Raw genomic sequence first — 23,610 nt, forward strand, 5'->3', positions numbered from 1 at the left:
GTATAGAATCTAAAAAATATAAAAGCTAAAACTTGAAGCATCATGATGGGGAAAAAATCTCTGTTAGAGGTGAGAAGTCAGGATCATGAAACAGGAAATGTTATAGAAGCACTGTCAAACCTGAGGTGCTGCATGATCATGCATGTCCCAGCAGAGTTGCAGATTGATTGAAGCCATGAGACCAAGAACATCGCCAAGACACCCTCTGGCCTTAGTGCATGTCACCACCTGCTTCAAAGTCAAGGAGCAAAGTATGGCTTCAGTCACAAGTACTGGAGTATTTAGTCCACTTTTTTTTTGCTCTTCTCAGTTCTGTCTTTTGCTCCTTCCACTCATCTCTCATCCAATAATGAAGTAGAGGTTTATTAACTAACAGTTTTCCTTGTGTGTTCTTTACCCTTTTCCACCTATAGTGGCTAAAATTCAAAATTCCTAATACCTTTACTTTGAGATCAAAGTGTGTCACTGTCATATTTTCTGGAACAATCCCTTCACCAGGATTTCTTCCCCTGGGAAGCTGAGAAGCCTCAGAGAAAAATGAAAACAATAATTCCCTGATCCACTTCTCCTGTTTTGCTGCTTTGGAATGTGGTCAGAGATTGTTTATCCAACATGTGAATTGTTTTTACTTAATGACCAATCACAGCCAGCGGTTTCAAGCCCCTGAAGAGTCACGAGTTTTTAATTAGTGTCTTGTTAAGCCTTCTGTAAGTATCCTTTCTCTATTCTTTAGTATGGTTTTAGTATAGTATTCTAGAATAGAATAGAATAGAATAGAATAATAGAATAATACAATAATAGCCTTCTAGGAACATGGAGTCAGATTCATCATTTCCTTCCTACCACAGGGGACCCCAAAAATACCACAAAAGTGGAGGAAAAAAACCAACTATTTACATTTATGAATTGCAAAATCATTCTCTTTTTTGAGATTATTCTGATTATTTTCTAAATCAAAATATTACTGGAATCGAAAGTGAATAGTGAAATTTCATTTTCCAGTGAAGAGGTTTTTAGTTTCCAAACAGTTCAAGTTTCAACATAATATATTTTTGTTCTCATTTGCACACTGAGCAGCTTTTTGGAAGCACAGGAAACATTTTTAAGAGCAGGTTAATTTTTCTAAAATATTGTATGCACCTTACATAGGGTAGACCTTGCCATAAATCTACTGTTTTCAGTGCAACATGGAATTTACAAATTTTGCGTTTATTATTTACAGAATAATATATTCTGTAGTCATTTGTCATTCATACATATATGGCTCTTGTTTCCACTTAAAATTCTGTTTATAACAAAATATTTATTATCTACTTGTTTCACATTTTAGTAATTTTTCTGAAGTGCAGGAGATTTTAAAACTGAAATTTCTTCACATGCTAAGTGCTGTAAGTTAATTAATATTTTGAAATTCACCAACATAATGTGTGCCTTGGATAAACTATTTGCAAATAATGACGTGTTGATATTGCTTTTTGGTTTACAGACCATATACCACTTATTTTAACAATAGCAGAGCTAAAAAGTACAAAACTGCCACTGTGAATTTTCTTTGTAATATCAGTTTCATTATTTTTAAGACCATGGTAGGTCTACTAGTTTCTTACAGATATTATAATCAGTAAAACTCCCACCAATAACTTCAGTTACAGACTTTCAATGCTTTGTGCCTTTGGCTGAAGAAGCCTGATAGTTAAGCAAGCTCAAATAGTCAGCTAGACTGTGATGTGAGAACTGGTCCAGTAAAAGCAGTAATTACAGGAACAAACAGTACTCTTCATGTAGAATATCTTCTTTTCCCTGACATTGCTGCTGCTGCTGCTATTTTGAAGGAAATTTACATATTCAATCTTCATATTTCTATGAGTGAATTTCCTTGAACAAAAGGTGATTAAACATTAAAATCATTATAATCAAATGTTTGCCTAATCACCAAATGAATTGGTATTTTTTAATTTAAATTTTGTAAATCTATAAAACACTTAAAATGAAACATTTTACTATTGTTTCTTTACGTCTTTATATAAAGCCATATTTGAAACTTCATGTACACAAGGATGAGTATTTCCTTAGAACTAGAGTGAAAATTTGAATAAAACCCCACATTTTCTGATGAATATGCACAAAAAAGTTGCAATCACAAATTGTTCCCTCTGAAACTAAAACCAAAACCCCCAACTACATGGAAAGTGATGAGTAGTGTTCTATTTCCAGCTGCTCACTGTATTTCTGGTAGCAGTCTATCAGAAACACTCTTATCAGTATTATAAAGCTGTAGTGTACGTAATTAGACTCTTAATCAGTCCTTAGTGATACAATATGCATACAATATGCAGTGTCCACCATTTCTAGCTTTGTGCTCATATGGCAGAAAGAAATATCTCTGTAACTACTATATGCTCTGATGGAGGTCATAATTGGTTTGGAATCCTTCTCCAACTTCATTTCACTAACAATCTTTCACTAGACTTCATTTAATCCTAAGGATGCTAGAAGCATGCTGAATTTATAACTTCTCTGACATAAAAAATAACCATTTGTCAGTCTAATATTTGGAATTCAACCATGATTCATTAAAGGTAAATAAGAAAGCTTATTTCTATATTTCAGTTCTTCTGTTATGAATTCTGCAACAGGTAGGATTGTGAAGATTCAGAGCTGAGCAAATAGCAACTCATGTTCTGCATGCCCACTATGCAGTCAGTGGTAAAGGTACAGTCTGATTAGCACTGGCCTACTGTTTGGCTTCCAACAGTCAAAGAAGCAACGTGGCACAATAAGAAGAAATGGACATCCAGGTATTCCTTTAAAACTCCTCTGAAGTCACTGGGAAGTTCTTACCAACTGAGAAAAGTGAAAAATCCGAAGTGCTTCCAGCCTGCACATATTCTGCACCTCTTACTACAGATAATTTGCCCAAATCAGCTGAATGTGCTCTCCTTAGAGGCTGTGGAGCATCTGCAGAGCAGCATTGTACAGATTTGAATACTAGATGCACAACTTGCCTTGAAGGTCCACATACTCTCCCAGAGCATCTGTGTAATGCGAAATGTGATTAGGCCCTAATTTACATTATTCTCTTCATTTGATGTATTGTATTTCAGGAACTCATTATTCTTTATCCTCTTCCTTTCTTCCCTGAATACATTCCATTTCATCTTCTGGTGAGACATCTGTGCTTAATTAATTACTGCAGAGCTAATAAAAAGAGTCTGTAGACAATTTAATATTTTTGCGTTCAATAGATCCAGTATACACCAAGATAATTTGCCTCAGAGAAAGCAAGACTTTCACTGCTTAGGCCCTAAATATATATATCAGCATTTTATATTCTGTTGCATAATGTTAATATGCACTGACATGTAGAGGAACTCCAGATAAGCAATACTTGGTAGTGACAATTAATGACAATTGGGCTTCAGGGTTTTTTTGATTGGTTTCTCCCCTTCCTTTCCTCTGACAAATAGAGTAGTCTTTTTTGATTAATTTGCAGTTAGTAGCAATGTTAACTGGAAAATGCCGGCTTTATGAAATGGAGTTTCATAAACACAGTTGGACTTCTTAGTGAAATTCTGAAGCAAGTATAAACAATTTTATTGTTACATATTTGTAGCACTTTAAATAGGAACAATGGTTCCCTCCCCTTTGTCTTGTCCAAACATAAAACAGCAATAAATTTGTTTATAACTTTTCCTTTTTTTTATTAAATATTACATTTACCTGGTTTTTCTCAAAGTCAGTTTTGCCATGCCTAAAAAATGGCACCCATGTAGCCAAAAAACAAGAACAAAAAATTAAAAGCAAGAAAATCTTCCTTATGATAAAACTCTCTGAGCAGCATTCAAAAAGTGAAGTTCTGATATTCAACTGGTTTTTCATAGGATTTGTGTTTGGTCTTAGACTTAAGGACAGACCAAAAGATAAAATTCAAAAGACAAGGTAAGTTTTTTTGGGATCTAAGACATATATCAGGCATGTAAATAGTCAGTAGATGGCCATGTTAATCAGCCAGTCTGGTGTCCTAAAATCACACAAATGTCCTCTAGATGGGACATCTCATGGTTCCTGTGTCATAGGTTTTGTAGATGTCTCAGAAAAAAATAAAATGCAGATGTCTCAGATAGTGGCATCGCAAATGTCATTAAGAATTTAAGATTAAGCAACTAAATTTCAGCCCAGATATTTAATCACAAGACTGATCCTGAAAAACTTTGTGAAAGGGTATAGAACTTTTTTGTGACTTAAATGGCTTAACATAATAAAACTCTCTTCTGTTAGTGTTAATATCTGTTTATTAATATTCTCATTTCTAAGCCCAGATAGATTCTAGAAGAAAAATACTTTTCACCTAAATTTTGAGAAATTTAATCAAATCAATTTATCTTGCATGCTGATATTCAGCCAGATCTATTGTTCTGTGCAAAAACAGAACCATTGCTATGGCTATTGTTTAAAATACAGAGGAGAAGATGGCTCTATTTATGCATGGTTGCAATAAAAGGTTAAATTAATTCCTTTGCATTCAACTATCCAGAATTATTTGCATATTATTCCAATTATCAGGAATTAAAGCACAGGACTCTATCCTCCTGTTTAATTATATTTATTATGAACTAGCTGTTCTTTCTCTCACAAACATATATTGACATGTACACATATGGAGACCCCTTCCTCTGAGAACTCCCTTAAATGTAATCTGTTCTTACATATTGGTAAAAGATTCTGTGTCCATGTTTCAAAATCAAAAATTGTTCCTTTTCAATTTTTGAGTGAAGTGAAGCAGTTGTTTGCCTTGGAGGCAAGATTCTCTGGTGCAGTTTCTAAACAGAATTAGGCAGTTTCTTTAAGGACTAATCAAAACACTTCACCAAAGATCTAAAGCACAGACCACCTTATTTCCACATTTCTGCCTGCAAGACTTGGAACAAAAAGCTTTTCAAAACTTCCTTCTGTTAGTGTGTCTTTCCTGTTTACTTTTTAAGCTGTTTGAATACAGTCATCTCCTTGCTGTTTATCTAGAAGGTGCAATATACAGCAAACTTGTGTTTACTTTGGACTGCTAGACACTTCTCTAATATAAATGCAAATAATAATATTAGAACTAAGAGTGCCAAGGAGGTGGTGTGTAATTCAATGCTTTAAAGTCAAGTAGCGCTTCTCAAAGTCTTCCCTGAACAGAATGCTATTCCATTTTAAATGTGCAGCTTGCCTTTATCGAATTCTAATTTTCATCCAAGAATTCTTTGTAGAAAATAAGAAACCTTAGAATTTACGAGGCAAGATTTAACCTCTTCCCAAAGGAAAAAGAAAAAAACAAAAAAACCCCAAAACCCAAACAACTGCACACACAAACAAACAGTCCAAAAAAAACCCATGTAAGCATTTTAAAAGATATATTATTCTGTGTATAGGCAATATAGGCAAGTGCTTTGGAGTAAGCTCAAAAGATACATTTTATCAATAAAGCAACTTGGCCAAAGGAACATCCAGGTACTTAGGTAACCACAGTAAGAAAAATCCTTGCCTCAGTCAGAAAGAGAACTTCTCTTTCAATACTTACAGGAAGAGAGAAAAAACTAGCCAGTTTGATGAGGAGACATGAAGAAACATTTTTCTGCACTGCCAAACATTAATCACCTTCTATCACTTCAGTCAAGTTGCCTCTTTCCTAGGAAGCTTCAGAGATCTGGAATCTCATTCCTCAATGCTTCAAAAGCTTGACCTCTTAATCTGAGAAACTCGACTCACCTCATCTCAGCAGAGGATCCAAAGAGGTAAAGGAAGAAAACTGAGAACTGTATCAGTGGTGGACTAGACTTGTGAGTATTACCTGCATTAGAATTGGACAGCTATCATGCTTCTGAAATGAAGGCACTAAAAGAAGTTGGGCAGTGGGCACAAATAAAAAATATTTTGTTTATAGAAACCCTCCACACTTCAATCCCCCCAAAACCCCTGGCAATAAAGATAGGACCCTGTTAATTTTTACATGTGATGATTTTATTATTTAAAATTACTTAAACTAAAAGTACAGAAAAATTATGGCATGTAATATCATATAAATACTATCTATTTGAAGAATCTTTTCCTAGTTAACCTGATGCAGCAACTCCCCTTAACATTCATAACAGGCTCAAGCTAATACTACTCCTAAATAATATTAACTGGAGTTTAGAAGGAAGTTCAAAAGATGATAACCTTGGACATTACTTCAGGACATGATTAATATAACAGCTGAATTTTACTTAAAAACTGAGGTGTTTTACAATTGATATTGCAAGAGTTAGGTTTAAAATTTCTCATTAGAAATAGTGTCTTTTATTGTGAAACACTTCACTAAGAATTCCTCTTTAAATGCCAGGACATTGTGGTATCACAAAGCCTACAATAATTTGCTATTTATAAAAGTCTTGAAGATATGAATAAAATAGCTTTCAATGTTCCAGTGAGACAGAGATGATAAAGATCCATTTTAATATGAATTTAAGCAAAGTAGTTTCTTCAGGACCCCTAAAAAGATGAATAGGAGAAGAAAGAAAAAACAGTTGTTCCTGAATTTTCCCTTTACAGTTCTTCTAGACAGAATGTTTTTCTCAGATGTTATATAGCAATGTCAAATAATATGGAGATATCACAGTGTCTATACAGCCCCTGGAAGTTTTGAAATACTTGAGAAAATGATAAAAGTAATAATATGTACAATTTTACACTTCAACAATTCAACAAGTAAAGAAAGGAGACTATTAATAAAAATAAGCATTTTGACAAATAATAGAAGTAAAATACCATAAACTTAAAGATAGAGCTCTTCTTAACAACCTTACTATACGTAGTAAGTATAACTCATTATTAATTTACTATAATAACTATAACTCATTATTAATCTTACTGCACAGAATGGATTAACTTAGTGTTTAAGTTGTTTCTCTGACAGGTATATAAACCAACAAACTACAGTTCATATCACCATCTGCATGTAATCATAGTGCCTTAGATTGCTAAAAGCTCTTCTAATTGATCACTTTTAACTTCCCTCCATGTCATTTAAGCCCTTTAGTCCCCTCAGAAAATGTTTTTCACAAGGAAACAGGAGTTACTAGGCATAATTGCAACATCTTGTCCTCCAGCAAATGCTTTCTGTAGCCTCAGGAAGGGTGCAGTCACGGAAATAAAGGGTCAGTCTTTACACACCACTTAAGGTCCTCAGAAGGGCCATGAAGATACTAGAAAAGTTTGGTTTCTTAGTTGAAGATGAAATTTAGGACTTCTCCACTGTCTCTTCTCTCACTACCTACTCCGTTTAACACGTGTCCAGAAGGTTTCTGTACTGTCATCTGCAGGATGTAACATCTGTTGATTTTGTGGCTACTCTCCAAGATGGAAAAACCTCACAGGACAGTGAACAAGTAACATCATGGATTTGAGTCAGGAATCTCTTAAAATAGTAATCAAATGCAATCCAAAATTTTCATGTAAAATGAAGCAGTTTAGTAGCTTTTTTTGTTTGTTTGTTTTATAATTTTCAAATTATTGTATTCTTCTCCCATTACCTTATGAAATGGAGTCCAGATAAATAAGATAGCTTACTTTAAATACCATTACCATAAGTAATGTGCTTTAAGTGTTCCTTAACTACATAGTGTGTTTTGATCAAACAAAATCTGTCCAAAAGTAATTCCAAATGTAATTCCAAATGTAATTCCAAATGCTTCTGTGCAGGAATAAATTTTCCTTAATCAGAAAAAAAAAAAAAGTATGAAAGGGAGATTAGTGATAAATCTTTCATTTTCTCTGTCCAGTCTTTCTTTATGAACCATATTTTTTGAAGTTGGTTTTCCTACAACATCCTATTGCATATTCATATGACTAAGAATTTTTGCATATGCTGTTTCCAAGAATATTTTTCAAACTATGTTACTGCAGTAAAACAAGAACTAAATAAACTATTTAGTGCAATACATGTTACTATATTCTAACCAGTAGAGACTGGGAATGACCTGGAAATGTCAAACATATTTTTAAGTCTGGAATGAGTGAGCATTAGCTTTCAAGCTGATCAGAAGTCAGGAATAGTAGAGCTCGGTTTTGCCTCTCTCTGTCAGTTCTCCCCCTTGCCAGACTGGTTAGGCTAAACTATAAAAGAGTGTGATTTAAAGTCCTGCTGTCTCACAAACAAAACCACCAAACCTGAACTGAATAAATGGTCAGATACAATAGATATTACATTCAATTTTTAAAGCATAACAGGAGATATGATATTAAAGGTCAAATAAGAACATCAGAAACTAAACCAGACAGGGAATAGGGTTCAGAAACAGATAGGGAACAGTGTTCTACTAAACAAACTTGCTGCCATATTATGGACTGAGATTGTACACACAGGGAGTTATTGCCTTTAAATTGACATGAACTACTGGCATGTCTAAAAGTTGTGAAACAGTAAATATTTTATATTTTATATTAATATTTATATTAAAAAACCGCATGCCAAAAAGCATTTTCATGGAATAGGGTGGCTAACAAACAGGTTCATGTTTTAAAAGCATTCTTGTTCTGAATTTATACGTCTTTGTTGGCCACCATGTTGTGATTTAATGAAAATCTGTGTTTTACATTCCAGGTAATTACATTCTGAGCCAGCTATGTCATCATCAGTTTTTTGGCTCTCACTCGGTAAACAAAGTCAGGATTTTTGGTGAAGAAAAGGGTGGGGGTCTTGTCTAACATTCCTGAAAGTAATAAATGAATGAATAAATAAATAAATAAATGCATACATACCTATGTAAAGAGAACTATTTTAAAGAAGAAAAAAAACCCCAAAACACCTTAAAAAGGGCTTTTATTTAAAATCTCAATGAAGTCTACTTTCAAGCAGAAATCAAGTTAAGAATATGCCAGTCACAGACATGAATATACGAGGTAATTATGAGAAAGTAAAAGAAGGTCATAATAAGTATTTTTCAGTATTAAGCATATCTCTCTAAACAGTTGCAACAGCATTAATGATATGTAAAAAGATTTCTCTTCCTTAGTTTAAAAGAAGTTTTCCTCCCTTAAGGATTATAAATTTAGAAGTTAAATTATATAATAAACTTATATAGTTCTATAATTCTGGACAAGCATGCTCTATTGAGAATTTGTTATTGCATTCCTTGATCAAAATATTTTATTATTGATGCCAAAAAAGGGAAAGTCTAATAATGAAATAGGTTTGATGTAAAATGAACATCATAATTTTAATTTGCTTCATTCATGTGGGAGGTGTTCAAATAGTAGGATGGAGGGATCTGCATAATCATCTTAGTATATCAAAGTATGGTATGTTGAAGAACTAGGACAATTATACCAATTTCAAAAGGAAAAAAACAAATCTTTTCCAGACCATTTTCATTTTAAAAAGAACCTGGTATAGCAGGTGCTTCATACTTATTGAATTATTTAATGTAAATTAATAGAATTTTAGTTTCAAAGTTTTAAAGTTTCTTGCTTTCTTAGAGAGAATCCACACAACAAATTCAACAAAAATATTAATAAAATTATTCCTGCCATTGTTATGAATTTTTGTTCATTTAGATCTAATGGTTATACACGTACATTGATATCTCTCAGATGCAAACCACACTAAAGTCGTATCTTCTTTTATTGGTAGGAAATAGGCCATTTCATGCCTCACCAATTTATGGAAACACTGCACACAAAGAAGAAATTAATACAGAGGTAACAAAAAATGGCTGGAATATCACATCATAACTCAGCACACATTCCAAAACTCCTCTTTCTTGCTTCTTACTCAGTTTCAAACTTACTGGCATCTTCAAATCAATTAATTGGTTAGGTCTAAGTATCTTAGAACTCAACTTTCATGCCATTCAACAGTGTAACACCTTTGAGTATTAGGAAAAAATCAGTGACATTTCCTATTTCTGAATTGGACTCCTTTGTTTAAAATATACTGAGATTAGTGTCAAGATGCACTCCCTTTTAGAAGATTTTAAGGAACAGCAGACCCATTCTAATCCTGCAGAAATAATGATTAAATTTGGCAAATTATTCCAGGAAAATAATTGAAAAATTCTTTCTGTGACAGTATTTTTTTTTTTAATTGAAAGAGACAGAAGAAAAAGATTTTACTTCTGATCTTCAGACATAAATATTCTACAGATTGCCTGTAAATTATCTATATGAGCTGTACCATTGAAGAATGGTTCAGCCTTCAGCATTCTTAATGCATTATTCATATGAAGATTTTAAATTTTTAGGGATACACATCTCCTTTAGCATGTTACACTGCAGCATTACAGTCATCTTCAGAAAGAAGCATTACTGAGCTCAATAGCTATTTAAAGTCTTGGGTAATCCAGATTTTTTTAATCACAATTGACTCTAGGTCTCAATCATACCTTGCAATGAAATGTCTGATTTTCATCTTTACAACACAAGAGGTCATTTCTTTTCTGACTTGTAATATTTTCTGCTTGTTCTTATCTTAGAGGTTTTTCGATTTGAGAAGAATATGGAGTGGCATCCATTCAAGTAACACCCACAGAAGTTACAAAAGACTTCTCGCAGTTTTTGCTTCTTATGTGATTTAGAGCTTGTGTAAGGACCATTTAAATCTGAACTGAAAGAAAGCCTGATAAATTGTGCAGAATTATGTATATTTATTTTCATAGGAAAAATTACTCTCAAGTAGACACTGATAATTTTGATCTGCCTTGCTAACAACTTTAAGTGTACACTTCTGTATGCTTTCTACAAAATAAATAAAACTAGATCTTGAACTAGTACTGAAGAGATTTGACTAAATCACAGTGATATTTACAGACCCCCACTAAGATCAAGACTATATTTTGCTAGGTGGTTGTACAAATGCACTTTTTAAAAGACTAAGCTAGGGCTGAAGAACAGAGGGGTGAAAAATGTGAAAAAATGCAATGACTTGTCCAAAAACACACTTATAAAACTTAAGATTGGTATATAGCCCTAATAGTATACCACATAGTTACATTTCCTAATCTTATGATTGCCTCAGGCAGAGAAGCCATACTACACAAGACATACCCTAAGTTTGTTCTCTCTCACGCCCTTTTTGAAAGCATATAATACTCATTGCTAGACACAGAGCATTTAGCTAAATGGGCCTTTGTCCTGGCCCATTATGGCCATTTGATGATTAATGATTCATAGTTAATTTTCTTCAAAATACAAACTATGAAATTGAGCAAGTTTCTGCAGTTTGCTCCAAAATCTGTCTATTTCTACATGTTTCTTCTTGTCTAAGCTTGGTCTGTGGTAGGTCATGAATCCCTTTCCCTATGGACTGCTAATCTCTCCATACAATATTAATATTAATTAATTAAATTTAAAGTGTGATACATGTTTACCTTACAGAAACATCAACAATTCTCTGGGCAACTATCATTTGTATTTGCTATTTTCACAGTCATAATGAAGAAATAAGTAAGAGAAATGGATATTAGATGCTTTGTTGTGTACAGAAAACTAGGCAGCAGTAAATATTGGCATAAAGTTTTCCTAGCAATACTACTTACCAGCTAGACTGGGAGGCATTTGCCACAAAAACTGTTCAGTCATAGTTCATCAGATTGAAAACCTATGCAGCACACAGTTTCAGTTTCTAACCTGGACTACTGTACCTCCTAGATATCCAAAGCAACCTCACAGAGCTTAAATATTCAGCACGGATGGCTCAGAGATCCTTAGGAATGTCAAATGAAACTAGAGACTAGCCAAGATTTTTCTTCTTACCACAGCAGAGGGATATTCACCAGTAATCACATCTCCAAGACAAACTCAGCAACTTGCTAATGCTTTCTGCCTCATTGTGTCTGAAACCTCACAGGCTTGACTCTGACAGTAGTCAGTAAGCCAGTGAAGTCAAACCTGGGTTAATTATGCAATGGTTTTCCTATTCCCCATCTCTTGGAGAATTATGTTGCCTAATATAGAAATCATTTTCACATTATCTTGCATACTTTAACTAAACGCCTCTCTAGTGTAGAGATATGAATCTGCATCATCTCTTATTTAAAGCTATGAGCAAACCCACCATCTGTCCCAAATGAAGGAATATAGCAGTCAGTCTCCAAATATTAGTATAGAAAACAAAAAATACAAAAATATAAAAAAAAAACCACCTCAATATTAATAATGATTAACAATGTTTCCTACTGTGAGAACAGGAATGTTTAATTAAAGTTGTATCAACCTAAGAAGGTCAGCATTCCAGTAATTTTATGCTAACTGCTTCTTTACACCATGAAGCCAATAAACATGAGCTTTTTAAACATGTGCACAATTCAGTAGATGCTGAGCTTCTGAACAGCAGAAAGATCAAACACCAATAGCCAAAATACTTGCATATTACATCTTTTGGTGAATGTTCATTAGGTTTTCCATAGCTTTCAACATAGTCCTATAAAGTGTTTGACAGACTCAATGAGAACTTTTGAACTATGGAAACACCACATTTTAACAAAATACTGAATTCAGTTATCTGAAGAACATTTTTTTTTCTGGAAAGTGTTGGCTCAATGGATATGCATCACATGAGACCACTGGGGAAAAATGTTGCTAAAATTTAGGCAGCTGTCTTTGTTATCAGGCCTTAATTTTTAAATTAAACACCTGGAACAAATGTGAAATATTTGAATGTCTGAATCAATTAGGATCCAGTCTAAACAGATAATATGGTAACTTTTATTTATTCTATTGATATGGAAAAATCTAGGAATTCAGGCAGATTCCCCAGAGGTACAGTTTGCTTCTCTTTTTGAATGATGCTCCTTGATTAGATAGTTTTTTTTTATTACATATACATTTACAGGTCATCTCGAATCCAAACTGTTATTAGTTTCTGGTATTTTTGACAACAGTTTTCCTTCTTTCACTCAATCTTCTCACACACTTATTAATTTCTCTTGCATTAGTTTGCTATATGGAGAAGATCCATTTCTGTCATCAAAAGTTTTATCTGCCAAGAAAAGCTTAGAAGTGTGTCAGCTCTTTTTAATAGTGTCCCATTATTATTTGTATTGAGCTGAAATGCAATTTAAACCATCAGAGAAGATAGCATTTAAAATGGGTTCCACAGATGACATGACTAGTCAACCAACTGGTTTTAATTAGTTAACTCCTTTAAGGGGAAGAAAAATCCTGCAGGTGAATTTTCAGAATTAATTCTAAACCATTTAAAGACATTGCACATATTTTCACATATCCCCTTCTGTGTATAAACTAGTAATTATTAAATCATATGGTAAACATGAAGTTTGATGATTCTGCTAAAAATTAATTGGAGGAAAAGGAATAAGTAAGATTATTAGACTGAACTTGTCCCCTGCACATCCTCATGATCATTAACTCTAACATAAAGGGAACATAATTAATTTCATGGGTGAGAAGGGAACAAAAGGCCAGTAGCACCCTTCTTGATATCCAGGAATCATATTCTGACAATTCCTTGTAGTCAGTTACATATTTGTTGCAGTTCCTTGTTTCTGCTTTTCCATTCCTGGATTCTTTCTGCTTAATACTTGACACTTCTGGGTTTAAAAATCAAGCAAACAAGTATCCTTTCTACCTTGACTGATCTTTCAGCATTTTAGCTACAGCCTGAACTGAGGATGTCCAAGTGCAAATTTTGAAATAATGGTTTCTGGTGTTCAAGAACATTCAGATAACTTTACTAGCATAAAGTAGCTTTTAATAAACTACTTGTGCCTGTAGAATCTCTCTTGTGTGGAAGAGCTTCCATAAGAAGGCTTTGTAACAGCACCTATGATACCATCTTTTGGTTGTTATAGAAAAACTGATGAAGAAAATAATGTGAAACTGTATATTAGACTTCATTCGCACAGGATTGATTTTTGCTGGAAGGTTAATGCTACTATCTGCATAATAAACACTTTAAACATTAGTTTGTAGTTTTAAGATGCTAGAGACAATATTAGAGACTAAAAAGTACCCTACCTTGGTGATTCTATTTTTAGTACTTTGCGCAGAAAAAAATACATAGTATTTTTACAATGTATCAGTCACATTAGTTGGCAATAGAGCTTTAAAAGCTTAATTTTGATCTGCAGTTTTATGATTAAGTAAGAAAATTCTGTAAAACATTTACAATATCCCTCTCATACAACTGCTGCTCCAATGCATTACTCTTGTCATAACTACCACATCTATGAAAATTTGCACCTCAGTATCCACATTGTCAGCAGGATCTTGTTGGCATGTGCACTTTCACTGAAGTATATGTGTATCTGTGCAACCATAGCAAAATCCTTGCTCCAAAATATTCCCTCTAATTCATATAAATTTTGTGATTTTTCTGCATTTGAGACCAGTGGAGTATTCCTTTTTTGACAAATCAATTTATTTTGCACTTCTAAAACTTCATGAAAAAATAACTTGCATTAATAAAAATGTCTATTATTTCCCCTGCTATGCCTTTTATATATGTGCAGATATCTTTATATGAAAGTACATTATGGACTTCCCTGAAGTTTGTCCAAATGATATACAAATTATCCTCCCATTTTAATGAATTTGGATATGTTTAAATAAGTTTTTTTTTAATTCACAGATGCAGAGAAAAAAAAAGAAATCATATGAGATAAAAAGAATAAATATGTCTTGTCCAAAACTCTTTTTACTTCTTTAGATTGAAACATATGGCTTATTAAATTTTTACGAGTTCCTTGCTTACCATTTTAGAAAATATCTACTGTTTCATACAACTGGTTCTTTTTCAAAATTTTATAACTAGAATGTCTTCCAACATCATGATGTTTGTAGAAAATCAACTTTTTTAACAAAGAAATATTTCCCCTCACACTAATCTGATAATCAGTGAAGCAGAGGACATAACTACTGAAATAAAGGAAGTAAAATAAAAATCTAATTTGATGTACCCTCTCGCAGTATGATCAGAGTTAATTCTGTCTCATTTTAGCAAACATTTTATCTTCCTACAATACATCAGATCTTATTAAAGACCTCATTATTAGTACTTAAATGTACAAATACATGAAACAAAAACTCAGCAATTAAAAGAATAGCTTTTATCTTTTTCAGAATAATTCTGTTTGGAAGAACTGCATTTTGACACACTTGAATTACTGTGGCCAATGTGTCTTTATCAATATTGCTTACCTTTTGTTAACTAGTCTGGAAAAGAGGTAAACTGCAAACTTTCAGCTCTGAAAAATGGAAGACCTTGCTGAGCTATTGGGAATTCTTTCATGGCAAATGTGAGGGTCAGACTTTTCTTTTTGATAATTTTTGTTTCCATCTAATTGCATAAGGAAAGTTTCTGTATTGTCTCCAAAAAATTGAAAGATTTTAATGAAAAAATACACTTTTTTTCTGAACTATTGTTGAGAAATACATAAATAAGTACAAAAGACAGACCTGATTCCTTGAAAGTCCTTGATATCAATCAGATATTTTGTCCCTATTCTTGGGATTTTGAATGGGGTAATACATACAGGAACACAAATTCACATTAAATAACAACAAAAGAATGAAATAGATACAATTGTTGAATAATAAAGAATACAAATGTGAGCAAGCTTATCTTTAAACAAACTATTCAATGGACAAAAGAATCAATAAAGCTGCATAAGAAAGCTCTACAGAGCTATCATGTTATGCTTCTGCTTTAACAGTAATTTTTAACACATTTTAGATCAACTAAACATACAGTATATCATAGGATTCTAAGTTTCCAAGATGTAGAATTTTGAAATGCATTAGTGGCCCCAAAAGTATTTTGTGGTCTGCCTGTTTTTCAGTGATGCAGCAATTGAACAGTGCCATTCATGGTATCACCTCAGCCATGGCCAAAGGGTTTATTTACAGCCCTATACTTTTCTTTTTTTTTCTTTTTTTCATTTTCCATTAATGCTATTTTCTGCTTTGCCACTGAAACAGTTAATTACCATTTCAAAAGTAGTACAGAGTAATTTGGCTGTTGCCATGGTTTAACCCCAGCTGGTGACTGAGCACCCTCAGCTACTCACTCACTCCACCACCCTTTCACTTAGAGAAAAGTATTTCTCTTGGATCTTCCCAGGACTATGCACAACTTTGCTACTGTTCACTCGTCTCCAACAGATGCTTGTGGCTACCACACAGGTTACATTTCAGTCAGAGAGAGATATCCATTTGTGTGACTTAAATATTGCTGGAGATGCCTCTACATGGCAGAAAATATATTTACATATGATCATGTAAGGAGCAGTAATTTTCCAGTCACTTGAATTTTTACCAGGTGTCTGCAGCCTCTGCCATTTTTATTAAGAAAGGGAGTCTGACTGCCTCACTGTCTGTTGTTTTTTTTATCCATAAAAGGCCTTTGTACTTTTTAATATAACACAGATATTCTTCAACATTTTTGCATTCAGGTCCCTAATTTTCACTCTCTATTTCACTCAAATTTTCCTTGTGCTACAAAAGAAAAACAGCTCAGAGAATAAATAATCTAATACTTCTCCTTATGAGCATGAGACCTTCACATCTGCTGTCAATCTGGAATATCTTGATACATTTATATCTTGGGTTATCAATTTATTATGGATAGCAAATCTTTATTTTTTAAATATCCATGTTGTTTATTGGCATAGTTAGGATTAAAGGTTCATGGGGATATTAAGTGAGATCCACACACTGAGAAACTTGTATATCTGCTTTAATATATTTTACTACCAATATAATAAAAATGTTTTTTCATTCAGGACTCTTCATGATGTCAGTCACTAGCAATATTCAGTAATTTCTATAGTATGAACTGGGCTATTTGTCTCTGAGGAAGAAGACTGTAATGCTTGTCTGTTATTTCCATCATTGTGCTTAGCTGGGAAAATCCGTAGCATCACAAAAAAACCAACAGCATTCATGTACAGGTTTTTAATCAGTATTTTAATCGTGAAGAATGGAATTTTCCTTTCTTACTATAGAGATGTTTTGTAGACTCCAGACTAAATTCAGCTGTCTTGCCTCGTACTAAGCAAGAGAAGAAAGAAAAAAATACTTAGTCTTTCAATGTGAGTTTCATCTGGAAATGAAGTTGTTTTGTTCTTCATGAAGAAACATTGACTGATTTATATGCAGACAGTTTCTAGTGCCTATGGACTATGAAGTGGTATGAACCCTCAAAGATTTGTGTGAGATAAATGGGCCAACAGAGTTTCTATCTGTAGAACAAAAGTTCATTTAGAGTTGTCACTTATTCATATCTAATGCAGCAAGTTAAGACCATCAGAAGAGAGTCCTATCATTATCACTGAAGTGTCATAGGAATGGGTCCATTTTTCTCCTCTGATGGCAGGTAAATCAAATGCAGATAAATGCAGATAAATTAAACTTTTCTACTCCAAAACCACTTTTAAGCAGCATATTTAAATGTTCTTCTGACCTGCACAGAGTTCAACTAATCCTAAGCACAAGGACTGATATATAGTACTTGATCTAGAGTTTAAACTCAAGTAGTGTGTTTCAAATTATATTCCAAAACTTTTTCTCGGAGTCTGTAACAAATTTCTTTCATTTGTCTGTGGTGTTAATATGTAGTTTAGAGTGTGTTAGTTCCACTGAAGAAAGGAATTTCATGAATGTTACTGATCTTTTGCATATAATATCAAGGTAATTGTAACCTTGAAATCACTATTTTACTAAAACAATATATTTCATTCATGCAGGTGCAGGGGGACTTTCAGTTTCAACTAACCTTGGGAAAAAATCCAGTTAAGGAAATGCAGAAGTTTAAACCCAATTCATTCATGCTGATCCAAAATAAAGTACTCTTCAGCCTGACCCTGAGGACTCTGGAGAACTTCAGACCCGGGATTACAGGACTCCTTGCTTTGGTTCAAGGACTTTATCAAAGTGATTTTCTGAATCAGGCTTGAGCCAGAGTGTGAACGGATCTATACACAGCCCTGGACTCAATCCTACACCATAATAATGGAAGGTAAACTGGCTCAAAAGGTGGATATTTTGCATGCATTCTTACAATTACTATCTCCAAGAAGATAATTTTTAATTTCTTTGGTATTATTTTCTCAATCAGATAAACGACCTGCACATTTTTTGCACACATAACTCTATTTTCTGGTGGTTTTGTTCTTGAAGTAGTCTAAATTCTTTAGTAAAGAAAAAAAAAAGTGCAATGTAGAGAAATACACTGATATTTAAGCCAGCACAGACTGTTCTAACTCAGCACCAGGTGCAGCATGGTTCATGAGAGCTGGCATGGCATTACATTAAGTATATGGTTTTAGGAAAAAATATGGAAAATGCTATATTCCAGCATATAACCATACTAATTCCATTTTACTATATCTTAGAGAAATTAATTTTCACTAACATACTGAAGCACACATCTTCTAGATACCTTTAAGTGTAGCTTTGGCTAGTTTATACATAGTGCAGATAATCAAGGATTGTTGATTTCCCTGCTCTGTTCTGGATTTTACTCATTTCTAGTGTATTTTTTGAGTGATTTTATTCCCAGTGACTATATGTTGCAAGCAGCACAACAACAAAATATTTTCATGTTTCTTTTAATTTTTATGCATTTTTAATTTAAATAAATTCAGTCAGGTGTTCAGGAAACTGTTTCCTTTAAGAAAGAGGGGTGCAAAAAAGTTAATAACTGTGTATATATCAAATATTCAACATTTTCAATGTTCTAAATGCTTCAAATATTTTTTTCAAAATCAGAAAATTCTTTATCTTGTGTAGTAATGAGAGATTTTAAGCCATGCAATACAATGTTTAAATTAAAAACAAGAAAACAAACAAAGAATTAGGTGTAAGCGTGATACCAGTCACTTTTTTTTTTATAAGTCTGACCAGGTTCTTCTGGAAGTCAACACATAAGAAGAACACGTTAAAAAGCAATACAAAAAATGAGAAAAGCACAGCAATAACACAAACAATCTTTTGCCAATGGTAGTAGTTTTTGCTTAGACCTTTGCTCCTGGGAACAGGAGCGATGTGCATTGTAATAGCAGTGACTCCAAGAGAGAATAGATGTAGTAATGTCAGGCCCTTAAATACTTTTTTCCCCTCTGCACTTTTAGATACAGAATCACAGCAGTTTATGTAGTGGGCTGACCTTGACAGGCTGCCAGTTACCCACCCAGTTGTTTCTCCTATTCCTCAAATGGATGGGGGGGAAAATAAGACAGAGAAAATTGTAAATCAAGCTAAAGACTTAACTATGGGGAGACTAGTCTACTTTATTGCCAATTAAAACCAGACTCGATTGGTGAGAAGCAAAAGATGAAACCAAAAGCATATTTCCCCCTCTCTGCCTTCTTCCCAGACTGAACTTCGCTCCTGTGTCTTCTACCTCCTTCCTCCCAGATGGTTCAGGGGGATGGGGAATTTGCAAGCACTGCATAAAAATTAATCTTTGCTACTGCTGCTTGTCCTTCTCACACTCTTTGCCTGCTGCATTTCAGGCACTCTCCCATGGGATACAGCAGTTCCCTCAGTACTGCTCCACTGTGGGTTTTTCCATAGTCCATTGGAAACAGACTGCTTTGGCAGAGGCCCTCCACAGGCTCCATGCCTGCAAAAGCACGTGAGCTCTCCATGGCCTGCAGCTTCCTTCAGGGCACATGTTGCAGTGTGTTTTGTTAAGTTATTAGGTTGGTTTGTTCCAATCCCCTTCTGTCTGAAAATGGTTCTGCCCCACTTCTCCCGTCCCGCCTTTGGAGCTGTCTGTCTTCCTGGCTCCACCCCAGCCAACAATGTATCCCCTAAACTCCGCCCTGGTTTCCCTGGAAACCCTTCTATTTTTTTCTTCTGATCCCTCCCCAGTACCCCGCCAATCACTCTCACTCCCCACCCTTACTGCTAGAATGTTCCAGCAGGGGAGTTCGATGGTTGGCTGAGGAACCGGGGCCCCTCCCCAGAATGTTTCCCGTTGGTGTTACCCACGTGTCAATCCCTTGGACCCCACTCCCCACTGCACCCCCATTGGCCCAATGCCTGGCACCTCCCTTCCCCTTAAAACCTGCTGTCACCCCCTCCCCCTGACTTCTCCTGTCAGTTCCTCCGGATTCATTAAAGCCTGGATTAAGCCACAGTTGGAGTCCGCCGTCTTCTTTCCGCTGGTTGCAGCCTTTACTAGACTCCGTCCTGCACAAGGTGTGCCTACAGCCGCAAGCCGGGCACTGCCTTAGGCGCTATCCCGAAGGCAGCTCTCGGGAGAAGTGCCCCTCGTGCTGCTGGCAGTGCTGGAGCTAGCCGGATGCTGACAATTGAGTCGCACTGCTGCAGGCACGTCTATCTGTTCCACTGTTCCAGTGTGGGACCTTCCACAGCATGAATATCTGCTCCAGCATGATCCTCCTTGGACTGCTGCAGCAGAAGCTTCCTTTAACGTGCTCCTTTTCAAGGACTTTGGGGAGAACCTGCTCGGGCTCCTGGCATGCTTCCTGCCCCTCCTTCTTCCTTGAGGTGATGCCTCTGCTGCATCCCCTTCTTTCTTTCCACAGAGGGTGGGTTCTGGCATTGTCTGGCCTTACTTAAACATGTGTGCACAGAGGTGCCACCAGCTCAGCTAAGGGGCTCATCTGCACCTTGCATGTGTTTGCTGGAGCTGGCTGGAAGTTGCTGGAACCAGAGCAATCCCTGGCCTCTCCTCAGAGGCTGCCCTGTAGCACACAGCACACCAACAGCCTCCTCCCCACCACCCACTGCTTACACTCAGAAACAGTAAACAGAGTATAAAAAGCTCTTGGACAACTAACACTAACACTTTTGAAATAAACAGAATGTAGACAAAGAGAGAAAAGTAGCAAAGAGAAAAAGAAACACAAAAGAAGAAAGGAAAGCACAAGGAAAGTTTTTTTTTTCAGTTATTTTTGGAAACTTCAGAAAACCAGTAAGGGTACCAGTTAGAAATGAAATTAAAAATTAAATTGAAATATAATAATAGGTTGTGTTGAGATATATTGCAGAAGAAAAGGCAAAGAGAGGTTTTTGCTACCCTTGGGCTACAGCACACGTTGGGCACACTGGCTCTGGCCATGTTAGTGCTGCTTACAAGAGCTGGGACTTGGTGCTGCAGCAAGCAGTCTTGCGGAAAAGACAAAGGGAAGGTGAAAAATCTCACATCTCAGGAAGCTATTTAACAAAATGACAATTGTCACAGTTTAATTTAGCTTTTTTTATCTTTTCTTTTTTTCCTAAGTGTCTTATATGGAAGCTGTTATACATTAGTTTAGGCAGAGATGGGAAAGGCAGCTGTGATAATAGAACTGCTGTTACTTCGTGCATTGGTTCTGTTCTTCTAAAGGGTGAAAAAGACTTGTTCTGTTGCTGAATTAGGCTTGCTTTCAAAATTATTTCTGTTCCTCATTCCTGATTATTACAAGCTATTTTAGATACAAAATGATGCAAAGCAATGGGGGAAGTTTCTTTCTTCTCCCACAAGTGACACAAATGTGGGACTGAGAGACCCACACATATGTATGACTACACTTTCACATTGTTTCAACTTCATGAACATCTACCAAATACTTTAGAAGAATTTGTACATCCCAATTAAAATGAAATGGAAATAAAGAATAAGAGAAGCCAAGAATTTTGGCACATGCAGTTAGGAGGGCAGATTCCCATTCCCTGACTGCAGCCTCAGTGAGGCAGGATTGCTGCAGGGTGGCATAAAGGCAAATTGTTTGTGAACTTAGCTTTCCTGAGAGAATGTTTATTAAGACAAGTTTGGCTCACACTGGCTGAATTATGCTTGGATTTATATAATTATAAGTTAATGAGGCTGCAATATAATTAAACTACAATAAGAGAAAATAATCCTTCTCTCTGCTGTGTTCAAATCAATAGGGTTTTGATTAGAAAAATCTTCACTTTTTAGACTGTCATGCTTCAGTTCTGTTTTCAGTGTGTGTCTTGAGTTACTTAACAGACTCTCAAAATAGATTTCAGATTTTGGCTCCAAGTGATTTCTCATGACTTTTTTTGCTGAGTTCCCTGAACTCTGAGGATATGTCAGGTGAGAGTGGAGTAACAGGGGTTTCAGTATCCTTTTTTTGTACTTATCTGTGTTTAGCTACAACACAGTGACATGGGTCACTCACATCACAAGCAAGAGTGGATGTTCCATTGGACTGCAGTTGGCTTAAAGTTAACAAATGTGACAAAAATCCTCAGCATATATAACTGTAATTGTGTTGTTGGTGTTGTGGTACAAACGTAATATAAACAAAACAATTTAGCATGGAAACAATTCAGGGGAAGAGATTCTCTTTTTAAAGAATATGATAATTTTTCAATCCAGACATCTAATTAAAATAGGATTGATATTTCGGAGGAAAGAAAAAAGAAAGGGAATTATCACCTAAGTGATCTGACACATTTTTTTCCTTTACTCTAGCGCCTAAACCTTTCTTTTCAAAACAAGATTGAACCAGAACACTGATTTAAGTTTGGGTTATAAATTTCCTTTTCAATAATTAAAACATTGCCCACAGAATACAGAGATGCTGGCTCTTTTATATCTTGTAGGTTTAAAGAAGAATTATATAGCAGAAGATTTTTTTTTTAATTTAAGAAAAAGAAGCAATCTACCTTTTGCTTAAGATATAAGAATGGAATGGCCATTCTCAGGATCTTCAATATTAATAGAGGCATATGTATGATGTGACAGTTGGTCTTTTTTAATACAAGCCAACACACTACAATGGCAGATAATACCATGTTTAGCAGCTTTGCCTCTGGTTTGTTTTTGGAACAATGCTTGACAATTCCATTGGAGACAATAAAATAGTTGTTGGCACATTTTAATTACTATATAAGGGCACACACACTTCATGGCACTTCAGGGGGTAAAGAAGCCATCAATTACTCTGCTCAGCTTGAGTTTGTTTAAACAAATGATTTTCTATTTCTGGATATATAAACTATACACTTTCAGTACTTTGTGCTATTTTCTTCCAGAAGCTTTTCATTTGGGTTATAAAATATCCTGGCCTGGTCATATATATTAAAAATCAATGTTACAAAGGATAAGGTGATTATAGGCACCCTACAAGTGCTTTGGAAACAAACTCACATTTGTAGAAATCTCTGTGCCACTATTCATTAGGCAGAGCAATATGTTTAACATTGAACCCCTCAGGCATATTAAGTGTTTAGTGGCTGAACAAAAACACAATTTTGGCTCAGGGGTCTTAAAGCTCCCCCTACTGATTCAGTTCAGTTTCAATATGGTACAATTATAAATAAATATATACGCTAACTATGGAAATAGTGAAAATAGAAGATGCACATACCAGGACGTAAATATGACACAGAGTTCTTCAAACTGACTGTTTGCAACAGTTTTTTTTTCCAAATTCATGAAACTCAGAGATTATGCTTAACTTAGACACAAATGTAACACAGATCTCTAACTTATGTTAAAAATACAATTTGTCAGTTATGAGAGAATAAGGAGGAAGAAGTTCCCTGGTAGTAAGTAGTTCAAGGGTTGACATTTTTGCAACTTCTTTAGGATCTTCCTCTCTAGTTTGGATTAATGAGTTAAATATCAACTGTACTATTTACATTTATAGA

Source organism: Molothrus aeneus, chromosome 4 (genome assembly GCF_037042795.1).
Source record: "Molothrus aeneus isolate 106 chromosome 4, BPBGC_Maene_1.0, whole genome shotgun sequence".
Taxonomy (NCBI): domain Eukaryota; kingdom Metazoa; phylum Chordata; class Aves; order Passeriformes; family Icteridae; genus Molothrus; species Molothrus aeneus.